General features: G+C 40.1%; 1 protein-coding gene across 2 annotated transcripts in view; it reads right to left on the bottom strand.

Moving 5' to 3' along the window:
* SLC35G2 (solute carrier family 35 member G2) overlaps positions 1–14,368 on the bottom strand; it is a 39,048-nt gene extending 24,680 nt beyond the window's left edge. Inside the window, exon 1 of one of the 2 annotated variants that reach the window (XM_043474325.1) lies at positions 14,127–14,368. The gene's annotated coding sequence lies outside the window, so the exon portion shown is untranslated. Of the gene's footprint in view, positions 1–13,717; positions 14,106–14,126 lie in introns of those variants that run through there. The other variant, XM_043474326.1, reaches the window with a different exon arrangement.
* Positions 14,369–14,731: the final 363 nt, after the last annotated feature.

Consider the following 14,731-nt stretch of genomic DNA (forward strand, 5'->3'; position numbering starts at 1 on the left):
TAATTCATTGTGCATGTGTACATGTATTACTATATTTTCCTGACTAACAAAAAAAAAATAATGTGGATTCCATATAGCAGCAAAGAATATAATCATCATTGGTTTTTCTTACATAAGTTACCACTCTATAAATCTCCATGTTAATGTGGAAAAATCTGACCTGAACAGATGGATCGCACGCTGTTTTCTAAAACATGAACAGATTTCTGATCTTCTGGACCAGGAAATGAAGTCAGCACTGCAACAGCAGACACCATCATCCAGCTCCTAGCATTTTAATTTAAGGAACTGCTAATAAAAGCAATATTCCCTCTTTAGAAATAACAGCACAGAGATATGTTTTTCTTAATGGAATGTGCTCTTGATACAGAAACAAAACATAGTGGAGACCTGTTGCAGTGGAGGTGCTGGCTGACTGATCACTGAACTGCACTAGTTTTGGAGAATCCCCTCACCGTGGTTCTTGGCAGGTAGCACCATTCAGCTGCCTCCATCCTTCATTCTCCAAGTTTCCCGTGGAAGGCACAGTCCTGAAAGCTGCCACTCTGTCTGCTTAAATCTTCATCTCAATAGCCCAAGGGCCCCTTTTCCTTGAGTATATCTTCACAGCAGCAGCTTCACAATAGACACTCTTGGGTTGGAGAACTTGCAGTCAAGCAATTAAGCAACTTTGCACATTTTTTCCTGCTTCACCACTTTCTAGCTGTGTAACTTAAGGCTGTGAAGAGGCTGGTAGAGGCAGCAAGACTGAGCATGAGAAAGAATTGCAGCCAAAGAGATCACCCATGAGGTCAGGATATTGGTTATATAAAGGGAGAATAAACAAATATTATAGTTAAATATATTGAGGATAATGGGAACCAGATTTCTCACCATCAGAGAAGGAAGACATAAATAGAAAAAAGGTGAAGACTAGAATTAACACTGTGGTATTGGAGTGCAGTTTAAAATATTAAACTAATTTTAATATAAATAGATTAATAAATATAGATGTGTATATGTACTTATGAGTTCCCCAGTTCTATCAGCTAAGATGGCCCTTGTTCTTGTTGTTATTGTTTAGTCGATAAATCATGTCCAGCTCTGAGACCCCATGGACTGTAGCCCACCAGGCTCCTCTGTCCATGGGATTTCCCAGGCAAGAATTCTGGAGTGCATAGCCATTCCCTTCATCAGGGGATCTTTCCGACCTAGGGATTGAACCCTCATCTACTTCATTGGCAGGTGGGATTCTTTACCGCTGAGCCACCAGGGAAGCCCAGGATGGCCCTAAAGTAACCTAAAGTAATGATACGCCAGTAGCAATGACCACACCTAGCACCCAGACCTTGCATTCTCTACTAAAAGAAAGCAGGGCTCTTTGGAAAAATATCTTTTGAAACGACTGAAATGACAGGGGCAGGAAAAGTACAAGATGAATCTGAAACATCTTACACTAGAAAAGTACTTTGATAATAATAGAGATTTCAAAGCAACACAAGAAACAACTTGAACGGGATTCAAATGACCCAATCTGTAACAATTTCAGCATCAAAGTCAACAATGAGAGTAATCCACTGAACACAATAGAAATCCAGAAGCCAAACTGATGTAAATAAATGAATACATAAATAAAGAGAAAACTCCCTTACAATAGAATACCAACTAGTAAAAGTAAAATAAATGGGGGATTCCCTGGTGGTTATGTGGTTAGGACTCCACCTGGGGTTCAATCTCTGGTTGCAAGGAGTTAAGATCCCACAAGCCACATGGCATAGCCAAAGAAAACAAAAAAGGTAAAATGAATATTGGAATTGGAAAAATTGCCATTTGGCAATCATCATAGTAATCATTTAAGCAAGAATCATCATAAGTGACTGAAAGTTTGTTGAAGAATAGGATGACATAGTCATCCTATCTCCCCACAAAATCCTTATTAATTACAAAGGGAGGGCTTCCTTCATGGTTTAGTGGTAAAGAATTCGCCTGCCAATATAGGAGACACTGATTTGATCCCTGGTCTGGGAAGATTCCACATGCCGTAGAGAAACTAAGCCTGTGTGCCACAACTATTGAGCCTGTGCTCTGGAACTGAGGAGCCACAACTACTGAGCCCATTTGCCACAACTTCTGAAGCCTGTGCACCCTTGAGTCCATGGGTGCCATTGCAATGAGAAGCCTAAGCACCACAAATGAAGAGTAGCACCCACTCTCCACAGCTAGGGAAAAGCGCTTGCAGCAACGAAGACCCAGCATAACCAAAAATAAATGTATAAAATTATCTTTTAAAAATTGCAAAAGGAAAAATAACAATTTGACAGTGGAGAAGTCATCACCTTTACAAGTCATCAGATTTCACATCAGCAGCAAAAAGACCAATCACTGGGGGAAGGGGCGGCAGGCACCATATTGGGCAGCAAAGGTACAAGAAGAAGCCCCTGAAGCAGTCCAAGAAGCAAGACAAAAAGATGGATGAGGAAAATAAGGCTTTCAAGCAGAAAAAGAAGGAGGAGCAGAAGAAACTTGAGGAACTAAAAGTGAAGGCCATGGGGAAAGGCCCTGTGGACACAGATGGAATTAAGAAATCTGGCAAAAAGGAAGCTGTTCCTTGTGCCTGAGGCAATGATTATCCTTAATTCCATTCATGTTTAAACATCTGGATTTCCTGCTGTAACATCTGTTGCCATCTACAGCTAGAATGAGGTGTTGTCTTAGAACCTAGTACATTTAAGAACAAACATTTGTATGAATTAACAAGTAATCATAGAGTAGCTCTTTAGTTCTTCTTAGCCATTTCTACCTTAGCTATGAGATCTGCATAAACCCAACCCAGAATCCTGCCGAAATGTGTTCTTAAGTCTTTGTTCTATACTGAATTCTGTACTACTTGGAATTAAATTAATTCATTTGAAATGGCAAAAAAAAAAAAAAAAGACAAATCAATATTGTGTCTCTTAATAAGATCCACTGAAAACACACAATATCACGTCTTATCATTTTCCTGCTAAAAATGCATAACTTGTATCAGACAAACCTGAATAAACCTAAATGAGGAACATTCTACCAAATGAATGGTCTGAACTTCCAAAAACATCAAAGTCACTAACAACAAGGAAGAAATGAAGAACTATCACAAAGTAAAGATTAAAGGGACATAACTAAATACAACCCTGGATTTGATTCTAGACAAGAAATAAAAAATATTTTTCCAAAAAGGAAATTACTTGGACAAATACTGAATGAGATCTGTGGAGTCAATGCAGAATTATGTGTTAAGTTCCTCATTTTGGTGATAATTCTGTGGTTATACAGGAGAGTGTCTTGTCTTTAAGGAAGACACTTAAGTAGGCATAATTAGGCATCACATTTGCAACTTACTTTCAGTTGGTTCAGAAAAAAAAAGAAAGTATCTGAGTGAATGACAAAACAAACTTTGAAAAATGTTTATCACTGGAGAACCTGGGGTGAAGTATAAATGAGAATTATCTTTCACCCCAAGAGTTCATTGGACTATGCATGAAACCTTACTATAAGTTTGAAATTATTTCTAAATAAAATATGAAAAAATATATTGGGGATAATGTAAGAGTTTTTGGAAGAAGTACATGAGTTAATACATATGAGGTGCTTAAAACATAGCTAGGTATACAGTACCTGTAAAGAAGGCTGAGTGTTGAAGAATTGATGCTTTCCAACTGTGGTGCTGGAGAAGACTCTTGAGAGTCCCATGGACAGCAAGGAAATTAAATCAGTTAACCCTAAAGGAAATCAACCCTGAATACTCATTGCAGAGACTGACGCTGAAGCCCAAGTTCCAATATTTGGCTACCTGATGCAAAGAGCTAACTCTTTGGAAAAGACCCTGATGCTGGGAAAGATTGAGGGCAAGAGGAGAAGGGAGAAACAGAGGAGATTTTTGGATGGCATCGCTGACCCAATGGACATGAGTTTGAGCAAACTCTGAGAGATAAAGAAGGACAAGGAAGCCTGGTGTGCTGCAGTTCATGGGTTGCAAAGAGTCAGACACGATTTAGCAACTAAACAACAACAACAAGGTACACAGTAAATGTTAAATAAATGTTAGTGATAAAGGTGGTAGTAATGAACACCTGAACTTTACACCACAACTCATCTGAATCAGAACAAGTTGACTCTGGCTCACTTATTTGTTCTCTCTTTTCAGATTTAATTTTGAGATTGAGAGAACATTTATTTGCATTTGAGATGCTAACACCATCATTAAACTTTTTATTTAAGTTTAAGCACACAGTGTACATGTAGGGCAATATTTTATAAACTGTTGCCCTCAAGTAAAAAAAAGATGTTAGTAAAATATTTTAAATAATCAAGATCAAACTTTTGAAGAATGATTTTCATCTTTCACTAATTTAGGCAATATAGTGATAATGAGATTATATGATCTGTACATACATAGATATATATGTCTTTATCCATATATAATATATACATTAACATGTATATATTTACTATAGTGTAGTCATATACAACATTATAATAATACACATAGAATTAATGACCATGAGAGTTGAAAAAGTCTTTGGGGGTCATCTACTCCAATTCCTTTAATAGTAACTATAACCTCTGTAGCATCTGCAACAAATAGTACAGTTTCTGTTTGAACCTACTTATTCCTTTTGAAGGCAGTCACCTGGAAATCATTCTGGTTGTTAGAAAATTTTTTTTTAATATTCAGTCAAAATCTATCTATAATTCCCAGAGTCTGTTGCTACATATTAGCTCTGGGGTCACTAATTATTTCTTTTCCACAGGAAATTTCAGTATCAGGAACTTTTCTACCCTCCCCATCCCAGGTCTCCCTCATGAGTTTTCTCTTCTCCAGACTGAAAATCTTGTCTTTTTTCAATTACTCCACATATAATCATGGTTTTCATCTCACCATATTAACCACTCCAGTTTCTATGATCTCTCCTATTCAGGAGATTCTGTTTCTATGAGGGGAGCCTGAGATCACACCAGCTATTCTGGCATCCTCACACACTTACGGTTTTTCCTTCATTCAGTCAATATTTACTAAATGCCTATGGTGTGGAAGGCACTGTGCTAAGATACTGTGAGACATAAAATTAAGAAAACATATGCTTTCTCTTAAAGAACTTACACATCCATTTGGGAGAAAAGAAATATGCTAATAAGTACCAAAAATAGACAAAAGTGCTGTGTATGTTAAAAGAAGGAAATTATACAATTAAATATGTGTTTGTTGTAACACTGAGTACTAGAGAACAAAGAAAAAGTAATGACGGTTTCAGACTAGACCTGTTTTGGTTTGGGATACCATGTGAATTGGTAAAAAGCAGTAAGCGTGGGATTTAAAAACAATGAGAGAGGCAACATTAAGAGAAGAATTTCTAGATTGGGAGAATTATGCATTGATTCAGAAGACACAAAAGGTTTATATTTTTGTCATTTTGACCTGTGACAATGTGATCAATAAACACTTGTCCAGAATGATTTACATGCAACTTTATAAAGAGACAAGAAATAAATTGACTAGACTACTATGCACCTAGTGCTTTACATCTATTATTTTACTAAATCCCGCAACAACCCCAACAAGGTAGGCACTAATATTAGTCCCTCTTTAAAAACAAATCAAGTGAAGATCAAGAAGCTTCAGTGATGTGCCCAAGGTTACAGAGCTGCTTATGGCAGCCAGTCTTCAAATTCAGACTGTCATCTTCCAGTCCGACTTGAAGTCATCAACTACTTACTGCCCAATGAAGCAATATCTGGCAAACTCCCACCCACATTCCCACAACCTTCCTGGAGACCTACTTGGGAGAAATCTGTCACTGAACAACCTCTTCCTCCTCTGGTTCAAGAACACTTTCTACAGAACTCTGTTACAATCCTTGGCATAAGGTATCACTGTGAATTGTGTATGTAACACTCACTCCTGATAAAGTGTTACTGCTCCAAGAACAGAGATTATGTCCTCCTCTTCTTCATGGTATCCCCATACCTTAAGGCATTGCCAGACTCAACAAATGCTGGGAGCATGGTATAGCTTGCCTGCTTTGAAGAAAGCCACCCGTTTAACCAGAGACCTCTAATTCTGGGTCTCATTTGTTTTGCAGAGCTCTGGTTGCCACAATTCTGCAATCTAACACTATCTTCTATCTCAGCTCTAAATTAAGGGAATCATCCAAGAAGTAATTGTGAGTATCTGGCTTCAGTCCATCCCACCCTCAGCAGGCTCATTCATCTTTGGGATCCTCACTCCCATTTATTATTTTTTAAATTTTATTTATTTTTGGCTCCACTGGGTCTTTGTTGCAGCCTGTGGGCTTTCTGTAGTTGCGGCAGGCAGGGGCTACTATCCAGTTGTGGTGCGCAGCTTCTCATTGTGGTGGCTTTTTGTTGCAAAGCAACAGGGGCACAAGGCCTCAATAGTTGTGGCACACGGGATTAATTGCCCCGAGGCATGTGGGACGTTCATGGACCAGAGATGGAACCTGTGTTCCCTGCATTGGCAGGTGAATTCTGAACCACTGGACCACCAGGGAAGTCCCTCACCGCTATTTAGAACAATGGCTCAGCCAGAGTTACACAGAGCCCAGAGGCAAAATAAATGGGAAATTAGATTACCTAATAGCTTTAGTTTACTTCAAGTTTTTAAAGTAAAAGTCAGGGCTCAATAAAGTTGCTGATACTCTGCGGGGAGGGGGGGGGGGGCTTAAGGAGAGAAAAGTGATTTTGAGAAGTCAGGAGATGACTAAATGAACCTAAGTAATGATGACACACATGTGGATTGAATTAATATAAAATTCAATACATGAAATAGTGCGAAGTGCACACAAATTATTACATATGTCCACTGATCATATATAATTCAACTACAGCAGTGACTATAAGAGAAATCAGAGTAGTAAGTATTTAACATGTATAATGTTATATAGTGAAAGTGAAGGTCACTCAGTCGTTTGACTCTTTGTGTCCCCATGGACTGTAGTCCATGGAATTCTCTAGGCCAGAATACTGGAGTGGGTAGCCTTTCCCTTCTCCAGGGGATCGTCCCAACCCAGGGATCGAACTGGGGTCTCCTGCATTGCAGGTGGATTCTTTACTAGCTGAGCCACAAGGGAAGCCCAAGAATACTGGAGTGGGTAGCCAATCCCTTCTCCAGCGGATCTGGTCTCCTGCATTGCAGGTGGAGTGTTTACCAACTGAGCTATCAGGGAAGCTCATAAGGGCCAAAATGTTTAGGCTTTATATATATATATATATATATATATAAACATTTATAGGGCAAAGTACAGTTTTGGCCCACAGAAGGAAAAAACTCAATGATCTCAGCTCAGCTCTGACATTTCCCTGAGTAGACGGGGATTTCCTGTGTCTAGACTAGAAGGTAGATGGATGAAAAGTGAGAAGGGAGAGGCACTGGAGTGGGTGTCATTCTCCTTCCGACACCCAAGCCTGTGATCAGCACACATTGACTTTTAAACAATATTTTGGTTACTTACAGAATCAACTGTTAAGGACAGAATGGCAAAAGAAAAACAAGTGTGGTGATAAAAAGGTTACTGTGCTTGTTTTTATAATAAAAATAATGCCAGAGAAACATGGAATCAGAAAGAGCAGCGGCACATAACATCCTGGAACTGTGACCTACCAGAATGTTTAAGAATATCATCCATATTTCCTTGCAGAGGCAAAGTGGCCTCCACAAGGAAAATGAGACAAGCCACTCATCACCAATGAAACATGCGAAAGTGCTCAAAAAAGAGAGTTTGGTTAGAATACGATTAATACCATCATCATTTTCCCTATCAACAAATTCCAACCTCAAACTGGAAAATTATATTGCTACTCAGTTCACCAGGAGGTGAAAAACTCCTCAAGCACCTACTAATTGGGAATGATCTAATCCTCATGAAGACCAGCACAGACTGTCAGATTGCTAGCTGCTGCTGCGTCGCTTCAGTCAGAGAGGCCAACGATTGCTATGATCACTAAAAGAACTGAAGTGTGGATAGCAGTAGTGTCCAACTTGAAAGTCACTAGGGATAAACAAAAAAGTCCTAATGTATATCATGGGGATATACAATATTCAATATCCTGTGATAAACCATGAAGGAAAAGACTATTTTTAAACAGAATGTATGCATGTGTATAACTGAGTCACTTTGCTATACAGCAGAGACTGGCACGACATTGTAAATCAACTATACTTCAGTTTTAAAAAGTTAGTGGGGAATTCAGCCATCCATTTGAATTAAAACAATGTGAAAATTAATTTTATAAGCTCCAATTAAGCTTTTATTTGATTATGGCATATTCAGTTCAGTTCAGTCCCTCAGTCATTTCTAACTCTTTGAGACCCCATGAACTGCAGCACGCCAGGCTTCCCTGTCCATCACCAACCCCCAGAGCTGGCTCAAACCCATGTCCACTGAGTCAGTGATGCCATCCACCATCTCATCCTCTGTCACCCCTTCTCTTCCTGCCTTCAATCTTTCCCAGCACCAGGGGCTTTTCCAGTGAGTCAGTTCTTTGCATCAGGTAGCCAAATATTGGAGCTTCAGCTTCAGCATCAGTCCTTCCAATGAATATTCAGGACTGATTTCCTTTAGGATTGACTGGTTTGATCTTCTTGCAGTCCAAGGGACTCTCAAGAGTCTTCTCCATACCACAGTACAGTTCTTCAGTGCTCAGCTTTCTTTATAGTCCAACTCTTACATCCATATATGACCACTGGAAAAACCATAGCTTTGACTAGATGGACCTTTGTCAGCAAAGTAATGTCTCTGCTTTTTAATATGCCATCTAGGTTGGTCATAACTTCTCTTCCAAGGAGTAAGCATCTTTTAATTTCATGGCTGCAGTCACCATCTGCAGTGATTTTGGAGCCCAAAAAAACAATATGTCACTGTTTCCATTGTTTCCCCATCTATTTGCCATGAAGTGATGGAACCAGATGCCATGATTTTAGTTTTCTGAATGTTGAGTTTTAAGCCAGCTTTTTCACTCTTCTCTTTCACTTTCATCAAGAAGCTGTTTAGTTCCTCTTCACTTTCTGCCATAAGGGTGGTATAATCTGCATATCTGAGGTTACTGATATTTGTCCTAGCAATCTTGATTCCAGCTTGTGCTTCATCCAGCCTGGCATTTCTCATGATGTACTCTGCATATAAATTAAGTAAGCAAGGTGACAATATACAGCCTTGATGTACTCCTTTCTCAATATTCCAGGTATATTTGTATTTATACATATTTTCTTCATTGTCATATTTTCTTTCATCTATAAAAAATACTCTAAAGAATAGCTCCTTTTTTAAAAGATTGGATAGTAACAGTTTAAAAATATGACAGACTAAATGGCATTTAAATAAAAACACTTTCATTAAGTATTTTCTAATTAATTTTTATTGGAGTATGGTTGCTTTACAATGTTGTTAGTTTCTGTTGTTCAGCAAAGTGAATCAGTTATACATATACACATATTCCCTCTTTTTTGGATTTTCTTTCTATTTAGGCCACCGCAGAGCACTGAGTATACAGTTTCTTTTGCTATACAGTAGGTTCTCATTAGTTATCTGTTTTACACATAATTGTGTAGATATGTCAATCCCAATCTTCCAATTCATTCCACCTCCTCGCCTCCTTGATATCCATACATTTGTTCTCTACATTGGTGCCTCTATTTCTGCTTTACAGATAAGTTCATCCATACCATTATTCTAGATTCCACATATAAGTGACACTATATGATATTTGTTTTTCTCTTTCTAACTTACTTCACTCTGTATGACAGTCTCTAGGTCCATCCTCATCTCTGCAAATGGCACAATTTCGTTCCTTTTTATGGCTGAGTAATATTCCATTGTGTACATATGCCATAACTTTTTTATCCATTCATCAGTTGATGGACATCTAGGTTACTTTCTTGTCCTGGCTATTGTAAATATTGTTGCAATGAACATGGGGGTGCATGTATCTTTTTGAACATTAAGTATTTAGAAACTGAATAAGTATTAAAAGGTTCAAACTGAGTAATGTGTTACTCCTCATAGAAGACAAGCCTATTTACATGTGGGTTAAAATAAGCAATTACTTCTCACAAAGCCATCTTCAATAGAATTTTACATCTAGTAATGAAATGAATTTAAAAAGGAAAATGGGAGTATAAACCTAGAATTTAAAATGTAATCTTTTGATAATATCATGAAACATAGTAGATTATCTTTATTATAGAAGGATGAACAACCAAATGTAAATGTCAGATATTATAAAGGGTAAAAAGATAGATTTGACTATATAAAATGTGAAATTTTCTATACAGCAGAAAATATCTTAAAGTTTAAAAATTTAAAAAAAGTCAGGAAAAAAGTTGCGACATATGCAACCAAATCTTTATCATCTGAAGAATTTTCACAAATAAGAAAAAGCCTATAAGCATACCAACCGAAAAATAGAGCCATGAGCTGGAAACTCACAAAACAAAAATAAGTATAACCAGTAAGTATATAAAAAAATGCTCTCTACTGCCTACCCAGTTGACAAAAACCTTATTTTGGTAATAGTGTGGGGATTCTGACATTCTAATTCAGTTTTTATACTGGTATATATTGGTACTTCTTTTCTGTAGCACAATCTAGAAATATCATTCTTGCAACAAATATTTCTTGAATACACATATATCTGACATTGTGTAGATGCTAAGAACATAGTAAAGAATAAAATAGACAAGGGACGAGATAAGAAATAATTAAAGAAATAAATAAATCAATGTAGCAAAAATAAAACATACATATCCATTGAACCATCCATTTCACTTCTAGGAATTTTTTTCCAAGGATATAATCAAGTGCACAAATATTTACTCAAAGATACTATTTGCTGAATGGTATAACAACAGCAAAAATCAGAAATAAGTAAACGTTCTTTATTATGAGATTATTTAAATAAATTGCTCTGCTTTTTTACACAACACTTAATAATGATGACCTAGTTTTATATGCATTGATTTGAAAGACATTACTGATAAATTATACAGTGAAAATGCAGCCAACAGAATATTGGTTCATTTAAAATACATGTGGGTTTATTTAAAAGAAAATCTGTTTGAGTATAAAGGTGTCATAAAAAACTAAAAATAGAATTACCATAAAGATCCAGGAATCTAACTCCTGGACATGCATCCAAAAAAGATGAAAGCTCTAATTCAAAAAGATACATGTACCCCAATGTTCATAGAGGCACCGTTTACAATACCCAACACACTGAAGCAACCTAAGTGTCTATCAACAGATGAATGCATAAAGAAGATGTGGTACATATATACAATGGAATATTACTCAGCCATAAAAATAATGAAATAATGTCATTTGCAGCAATATGAATGGACTGACAGATTAACATACTAAGTGAAGTAAGTCAGAGAAAGACAATTACATCACTTATATGTAGAATCTGAAAAATAGTATAAATGAACTTATTTACAAAACAAAAACAGATTCACAGACATAGGAAACAAACATGGTTACCAAAGGGAAAGGGTGGCCTAAGTCGGAATATGTAAGTAACAGATGCACACTACCAAATATAAAATAGATAAATAACAAAGATTTACTGTATAGTACAGGGAACTGTACTCGATATCATATAATAAACTATAATGGAAAAGAATCAGAAAAAAATAATTTAATGCATATATGTATAACTGAATCACTTGCTGCATTCACACAATATTGTAAGTCAACTATAATTCAATTTTTAAAAAATCTATTTACAATGTTTTTCTCTGGTTTTATGTATTGCCCTATTATCCAAATTTCTTAACAATGAGCCTACATTTTATTATAGAAAAACCACAGCTATTCAACATTTTGAAGAGCATATATGTAGTCTTTACAGAGTTCACAAAGCATATCCCACTAGTATAATTGAGATTATCAGCATTATGATACATCTTAGTCATTATTTTCTTCAGGTTATAACTTTCCATAAGATTGTTGGCTAGCTATTGTTCTATTAAATTTGTCATTAATTCTTTTTGTTTAAACTTTGTTTAGGAACATCTTTTTTGTATTGATATCAATTTTACCTCTATAGACTATATTTGTTCTGTAATTAAAATATATTTATTTTCTTATACTTTAAACTTTTTATCTTGTTTTCGGGTATAATTGGTTAACAATGTTGTGATAGTTTCAGGAGAACAGCGAAGGGATGAAGCCATACATACACATGTATCCATTCTCCCCTAAATTCCTGTCCCATCCAGGCTGCCACATAACATTGAGCAGATTTCCATACGTGCTCAATGTGCTCATTCACTAAGTCATGTCCGACCCTTTGTGACCCCATGGACCGTAGCCTGCCAGGCTCCTCTGTCCATGGGATTCTCCAGGCAAGAATACTGGAGTGGGTTTCCATTTCCATCTCTAGGGCATCTTCCTGACCCAGGGACCAAACCTGCGTCTCCTGCATTGGAAGGTGGATTCTTTACCACTGAGCCACCAGGGAAGCACCATGCTATACAGTAGGTCCTTGTAAGAATAAATAAATAACTAATTTTTAAATATGTGTAAATACTTTCTTGCTCAGCCAAATACCAAACACTTTAATTCACAGGTTCTGTGACTTGGGAACAGATAATTATGAAAGTTAATGGTTCTGCAGAGTTCAGAAATACTAAAGGTGTCAAAAATAAAGATTATAAAAAAGTACTGGAAAACATGTGTAATTTGTAGTGTGTAATGGCGCTGAAAACCAGTGAGTGTATTTACACGTGTGTAATGTTTGTGTGTATATATTCACACATGCATCCTACATATGCTATGTATTTGCATATGTGAGAGTTCTTGTTTATGCTCACCCTGTGCCCTCCCATGTAGGTAAATCAAGCCTGTTAGGCATATGCTTTATCTGCACCCCCAGGACGAGCCACATTTGCCTTCAGGTTATCGTCAGGAAACAAGCATCAACTCATCCGAAAAGGGTTTCACTGTCGAGCGGGAGCCACTCTGGCCACCTGCCTTGGAGGCCGGCTATTTCTGGCAAAGGTGCAGGGTAGAACCGCGAGGCAGGCCGCCTCCAGGGAACTAAGCCGACGAGGAAGGCGCTGGAGGTACTTCAGCACCACGGACACGGGCAACCCCAATCAGGTCCTTTAGAGCCTCAAGCCAGCCGGCACCTCCCCTTCCCCAAGCGCTCCCAGCCTTCTCCGCCCAGTGCGTCACGGTCTCGGGCCCTCAATCGTCACTCAGTCGCCAGCTTTTCATCCCGCTCCCGCGGCCAAGCCCGGCAAAAGCCTGGACAGAGATGCGAGTCTGCGCAGTCCCCCTACTCGTCCTTCCTGCTGGCCCGCGCGACCCCTGCATCCGCCTCTCTCTGAAGAGGCCACGCGGGCGCACGTGGCGTACAAACCCTACGGCCCAAAGGCGGGTCAGGAACGGGTGGTACTTTCCTCCTCGGAGGTGGGGGAGGCTGCGTGGACTTGCCCTGCGTCTCTCGCCATCACACTCGGCCGCGGCCTGGCCCTTCCTCCACTACTCCTTGCCCTTGCCTTTCACTGGGGAAAGATCGCGCTATACCGTTTATTCTCCGCGAAAAATCTCAAACCATGCAGACAGGCGTCCAAGAGTCGGCAACAGAGTAAAGGAAAATACTCATTCTTGGCCTTATTTCTGAAACCACCCAGCATTCTTAAAAAGTTTGAAATTGATGCCACGGCGCCACAGGGACTCACCCTGGTTTGGGTGGGCTCCTGGGCGTGAGGAAAGCTAGAGCCCCTGGCCTTTATCAGAGAAGCACACATACACGCCACGGTGGCAGGAAGCGGGGGCGCAGAGGCCACAGCTGATGCTGACCCTACCGGACCCGTGTCCAGGTTTTCCAAGGGAGCAGTGCTGGGAAGTGGGGGCCCCGCGGACCCTCAGGCGTCGAGCAGAGCCGGGAGAAAGGGTGTGAAGGGGGCGGGGCGCTTCACCCGGGTCCGGCCCAAGCCCCAAGGAGGGAGTCGGCCTCTTAGGTGCCTCGGCTGAAAGTGAGTGTGTGGGCTTCGGGGTATGCCCTCACTCCTTATGGGTGGGGGCGGCCCGGCAGGCAGGGTCAAGTCCCCAGTCTGCTGTGCTGACCGGCGGCCGGGGCCGGGTTACCTGCGTGTCGCGGCGAGGAAGGCGCGAACAGGTGTTCCGGCCGGGGCTGCCCGCTGCCGCGCGCCTAGTCCAGGCTCTGAGCCCGCTGAGGCCACGAAAACCGCGGCCGGGGCGGCGGAGGCCGCGGGACTGGGCGGGGAGAGGGGCGTCGCCCGCGCGGACACTGCGCCTGCGCTCTCTGCGGCTCCCCCTGTCCCTCACCCGCAGGTGCCCGCGTGGAAGAAGACTGGGGGCGCCGGGCATTCGTGCCGGGACTGAGGGACTTCCCCTACCCGCGCGGTGGGCGGGCCCCGGAGCCGGGAGACTGCCTTCCCGGGCCGCTAGAGCCTACGTCCTCAGAAACACGCCCTTGGAGAGACCAGATTTGAAGCAATCGCCAGCCAGCCCGAGTGACTTGGTTTTCTGCAAGGGGGCAGGGAGGCAGCCTCAATCCATTTCGACCCTTCTGTTTGTGTTTAAAGCCGCAAGTCGATTCCTTGATATTTAAAATATGTTCTAGTATCAGTAAATCATGGTCCGAAAAGGTCTTCGGGCATCCCGGACTCCACGGGAAGTTTTACCCATAAGGTTTCTGGGGGGAGGGTCTTGACGCTCCAGAGCTGGCT

This window comes from Cervus canadensis, chromosome 7 (assembly GCF_019320065.1).
Source record: "Cervus canadensis isolate Bull #8, Minnesota chromosome 7, ASM1932006v1, whole genome shotgun sequence".
NCBI lineage: Eukaryota > Metazoa > Chordata > Mammalia > Artiodactyla > Cervidae > Cervus > Cervus canadensis.